Here is a 6026-nt window from a genome sequence, read left to right as displayed (position 1 = left end):
TGGAATCAACGGAATCTGGATATCTTGAGAGTTCACAGTACGTCGAAATGATTTGCGAGATGATTTTTGCATGCATCATTGTAATTTTCCAACAGAATCGAATTGAACATATTCACAAAGTTCTTGTAAATTTGAATAATTTTGATGAAACACTTAAGGAATTAAAGTGGAGATTCTTAGTTCAAAATTCATGGAAATACTTCTTAGCTGTACTTGCTGTGGTTGTCTATATTGTATTCGTAATTTGCTTTCAAAATATGAAGTCTGAGATGACTCTTTACGATTGGTATGATTTGATGGTCTTTCAAGTTAATGTTTTACTTTACACAACAGTTATTACTCAATTTACTGTGAGTGTTCTTGCGGTGAAGACTAGATTGGGTGTTTTGCGGAGAAATGTTAAGTAAGTAATGCTAATTCACGAAATGTAGGTACAGTTAGAGGGAATTTGGGTTGGTTTTATGTTGGTTTAGTGTCATTTGAAGGTTAGGGCAGTTGAGGGCAACATGTGTGCCATGGCATCATAGCGGTGATGTGTATCGTGACACTATAGTAGTGGCGAGCAACATGTGTGTCGTGACACTGTAGTAGTGGTGAGCAACATGTGTGCCGTGACACCATAGTAGTGGTGAGCAACATGTGTGCCGTGACACCATAGTAGTGGTGAGCAACATGTGTGATGTGACGCCACATTAGTGTTGGACAGCATGTGTGCCGTGTCACTTTAGCAGTGGTGACAACATTTGTGCCGTGATACCATAGCTGTGGTGAGCAACATATGTGCCTCATGACACCACAGCTGTGGTGAGCAACATGTGTGCCATGACACCATATCAGTGGTGAGCAACTTGTGTAGCAGTGGTGGGCAACATGTGTGCCATGCCATCATTTTGGAATGTATAGAACTCAACATAAGATAATGACATTTAAACATGACTAACAGTTGCTAATTGGACATTATCCAAACTATTCTTTGTTTCAATATTTGAATAACCTAGAATGACCACCAATTAATATCCATCAATGATTCAAAACTAAAGCCAGACTTAAATGATTTGAACTTTTCTTTCCTTATAAAAAATTCATGATATTTTCTTTATACGGGAAATTCTAGAAATCGATTATAACAAAGGAATTTCCACACTATAAATTCATAACATTCTGCATAAATGCTCCCGCTTGCATAATTAACTGAGTAAATAGAAAAAGTTTCCCATTACTCCGCACCTGAGCTGTATTATTATAAAATTATGGGTGTTTTCCACCACAACGCGATAATATAATATTAATGTGACTGAGAAAGTGTACAGTGAGTCATTGCTATGTCATTGGCATGAATAGAGGAAAGTAAGTCATTAAAATATTGGAAGTATCGATAAAGATTGAGGAAATTGATAAGATTTAATGATATTGATCTAGCACAGTTTGAACAAAATTGAAGGTTTTAAGGCTTTCTACTGCTGGGCGACACTTAAGTGTAGTGCGCTGGCTGTCCAGATCAGGTCCATGGCAGTGATCCATGGCCTTACCCAGATGTCTTCTGAAACAAGCCATATCACTGCTTACCTTTTGCCAATTGATGTTTTGTCATCAATACGGCAACATAGCGACATCCCTGCACCAAGCAACGTAGAGCTAAGCCACTCGAGACTGTGCCTGACATTAACTAATTCTCATACATAAAACATGATGCTCAATATTCCGATCAACTCCAACACCACACAAGGAGATGTTTTTGAGCCATTTAGCCACAAATTATGAGTGGCAGGTGAAAAAATGATCACGTCCGAAGTCTTCAAGGCTCCAAATATATTAATCCAAATATGGACATGAATTTGTCCAAAAAACACAGCAATTAAAATTCTGTAATTGACTAAGTATTGCCATCACGTCACTTGCTACATATTTATTACAAAACTCATAAACATAATACACAATGGAAATTCCTCAGCCTACCTCAACTATTTATGTCTTGAATACCTTTCTTCAAGAAAGTATGTCAAGCCTTATTTTCTCTTCCGCAGGTATCTATTACCAATCAATGAAGTCAACAAATCAGAAATTAAAATCATATCAACAAGAATTACATTCCAAAGGAAATCAATGAAGGATGTGATGAAAGCCTACAACTACTTAATAAATGCTGTGGATGAAATAAATTTAATATTTTCTGTTGAGGTATTAGTTCCAAAATCACATTATAAGGAAATATAGTTGAACTAATTTTGGATATGTGCCATTGGGTTGAACTTATTTCCTTTTTCTATTCATTCTAACAAGGAAGAGTTTGTTACATTTTTTTTTAAAGAAAAATGATGCATGACAAATGCCTGCTCTGATTGATATAGACAATTTAATCTCGACTTTTATATTAAGTCACAAAAAAGCATAATTTATTCCACAATTCATAGAAATCGAGCGTATGAATGAATACAAAACCACATTAAGTATAATGTAATGCATAATATGATTAACAAAATTGTAGCAACCTCTTTTTCCTAGATATTAATCTCTGATGCCGTGATTTATATAGTCAGGGAGTGACTACATTAAAAATTCGACATTTCAATTGAGCTTTAATTACTGTTTACATTACTGAATGAAGTTTAGATGCAAGATAATGTTACTGAACGCACTTATGATGCAGAAATGTTACTGAATGCACTTTTGATGCGAAAATGTTACTGAACGCACTTTTAATGCAGAAATGTTACTGAATGCACTTTAGATGCGAAAATGTTACTGAATGCACTTTTGATGCGAAAATTTTCATTGATGCAAAAATGTTACTGAATGCACTTTTGATGCGAAAATGTTACTGAACGCACTTTTGATGCTAAAATATTACTGAATGCATTTTAGATGCGAAAATTTTCATTGATGCGAAAATGTTACTGAACGAACTTAAGATGAGAAAATGTTATTGAACGTACTTTTGATGCAAAAATTCTACTGAACATACTTTTGATGCGAAAATGAACGTACTTTAGATGCAAAAATTTTACTGAATGCACTTTAGATCCGAACATGATGCTGAACACACTTTGTGATGCAATACAATTTTACTTCCAATGCCAAAAGTTCACCGAACGCAATCATCATCTAGCGAATTAAAATCAATTACGAACAACTAATTTACTTTCATTTTCTATAAGAAATAACTCTATTATTTTTTTTCCATTCAATTTAATTTTAGATGATTGCTTTATTTGCATTGTCATTATTATTCGAAATAACAATACTTTATCATGCACTACGTACAGCTATGGATGTAGAGAACTTCTTCGACTGGGATATGCTGTATGGATCAATATTTTTGATCATTGTCTACATCGCTCCAACGTTCTTTGCTGTTTTTATGTGTGCATACTTGATTTCGCTGGTGAGATTATTGTTTTAGGTTAAAGGTTCTTGAGAACGGGGCTTAGACTTCTCAGGTTCGAGATTTGTCGAGACTTAGACCTCGAAGAATTGGTTATCAGTCTCTGTCACGTTTCGTCTGTCGAGCTCGGTCTCAATCCCGATATCAAGTTCGGTTTTTGTCCCGATCTCGGGTTCGTTCTCGGTTCCTATCTCGAGTTCGGTCTCTGTTCCGATCTCGAGTTCGGTCTCGGTTCCGATCTCGAGTTCGGTCTCGGTTCCGATCTCGAGTTCGGTCACGGTTCCGATCTCGAGTTCGGTCACGGTTCCGATATTGAGCTCGGTCTTTGTCCCGATCTTGCTTCAACCTCTAAAATCCTTTCAATATTTCCTTTCTAGTTCAACAAATTTGTGTCACACATAGGCGAATGTGCAAACAACATCGACTCAGAGGACTTACCACTAGCAACACAGATGCAACTTCTAATGGAGCTTGTAAAATTAAGACCAGTTAAGATTACGTGCGGATTTTTTGAAATAAATCTGCCACTGCTACTTTCTAACCTTGTTGTTGTCGGAAATTATTTAGTGATCATCTGTCAATTTGAGATTACACAACAAGCAAACAACTCATGCACCGATACAGCATCATCAAAGACATAATAATTACGATAACAAGTTGGGTAACGAGAAGATTTTTCAGCTAATTTTTTGTTTATGGCAGAAGAGAAATGGCTTGTAATAGGTCATCGCAAGCAAAAGTGTAAATGACTTTAGTTTCAGTTCATTTACGGAATAATATTATGGAAATAATTATTATTTGTTCACTTTGGGTTATTTTATGTCTTGTAAATTAGATATGGATGATTTTTAAAAATTATCCATCGATGATTGAAAGATCATCAGAGATGGAATGTATTTAAAAGGGAGTTGTTAAAGACTTGAATGTCTTGACCCTTATATACTTGAATTAAATTTAAATTTTCATGGATTTTTTTGATTTTTATCTGTGATTAAGTCAGTTAATATGTTGAAATATGCTGTATTATGATAGATGGAGGCTTATATTGTTCAATTAGGATCGGACATGCTTCATAATGTTGCTTTGTATTTAATTTGTTTAAATTTAAGAATGAAGGATACGAAATTGAATTTTAATGTGCTGAATTCAGTTGAATAAAGCTTATTAGTGCTGAATTGATCTTATTTTAGCTGAATAAATGGCGCTGAATTAACAGTGCTGAATTTAACTGAACTGGACTGAATTTAGAAAAAAAAAACTGCTGAATTGAGCTAAATTCTACTGAATTCAGTCAAATGTTACTGTTTTGAACTTAACAATGCTTGATGGATCTAAATTATGCTGATTTGATATAATATTGAATTGAGTTCAAAAGTGCTGAACTAGGCTTAACTGTGCTTAATTGAACTGAATATGCCTAAATTGAGATTTTAGTTCTGAATTTAGCTACTTAGTGCTGAATTGATCTGAATAAGGCTACTCAGTGCTGAATTGAGCTGAATGCTGCTTTTTATAGTTTATTAGGACTAAATAATCAGTGCTAAATTAAGCTGAATATGCCTGATTTGAATTCATTAGTGCTTAATACTGGTAATTCGACTTTAAGAGTGCTGAATTAGTCTAAAACAGTGACAAATTGACCTGAATACTACTAACTTGAGCTTTTTAGTGCTGAATTCAGCTAGATCAAGTCAATTCAAATCTGATATAGCTTACATTCAAGTGCGCTTTTACAAATTCCCCAACAAAACTTCACATACTCACAATTTCCTATTATTTTCTTTGTTTGTTCAATTAAAAAAATCTATGTTTAATAAGGTATAATTTTAAATTTTCTATGCTTGCTAAAAGTGCTCATTGTAATAGTTTGTAAAGATTACTTAATAACTTAATGTATAGAAAACTTTTTTATTATTTGTGATATCAAAAGTCTTTTGTGACAGAAATTGTTAATTCTATAAATAAAATTTTGAACTATTGTTAAGATAATTAAATGTGAACATGACGTGATTTGTCTGGATATGGACACTGGATATAATAATTATTAATTTTCTTAAAAGGCTCGTGATCTACTTAATTAAAGTGCAGTTTTATAATTATTATGTTAATGATGTCAATAGCTAGTGTTGCAATATCAGTCATGGGAATTGGATCATATTTTACAGTCAGTAATATTTATGAAGCTGCAGTTCCGTTCAACTATTTGGCAAAGCCATTTGGACTAGCATCATATAGTGTAAATCGATGGGGATGTAACATTAAGACATCAATTCCTGACCAAATTATTTTGGCAGCTTGTGTAATATTTTGGATAATTATTGTAGGACATGAAGGCATTTGTTCGGTTCAAAGTGGAGATAATGGAAATTTTGAAAGCTCAAAGTTCCTGAGCAGCATACAAATTGTGTCTTTAATCGTTCAAGTGGCTTTATCAATTTTTATAATTATTTACAATCATTCCAAAAGGCAGAACATCTGCGACTTTTTAAAGGCTTTAGATGAATTCGACCAAAAGTTAAAAACTGAAAATTTTTCAATACAAATTAAAAATTCAAGGAACTACTTCATTCTAATTGTGGCTTTTTTGATATTGGAAACAGTTTTATCCCTTCAATTACAATTTCTAATTCCTTTATCTGGATAT

General features: G+C 33.7%; 1 long non-coding RNA gene across 1 annotated transcript; it reads left to right on the top strand.

Annotated features, from left to right (window-relative positions):
* Positions 1-2030: 2030 nt before the first annotated feature.
* On the top strand, positions 2031-4457 carry LOC139095481 (uncharacterized). Its single transcript, XR_011544871.1, has 3 exons — positions 2031-2178; positions 3197-3382; positions 3760-4457. It is a non-coding gene; the product is annotated as an uncharacterized lncRNA (long non-coding RNA).
* Positions 4458-6026: the final 1569 nt, after the last annotated feature.

The sequence above is a fragment of the Chironomus tepperi genome, unplaced genomic scaffold (genome assembly GCF_022539635.2).
Source record: "Chironomus tepperi strain 1889 unplaced genomic scaffold, CSIRO-AGI_Ctep_v1 contig_364, whole genome shotgun sequence".
In the NCBI taxonomy this organism is placed as follows: Eukaryota; Metazoa; Arthropoda; class Insecta; order Diptera; family Chironomidae; genus Chironomus; species Chironomus tepperi.
This window is presented reverse-complemented; position numbering and strand designations above follow the sequence as displayed.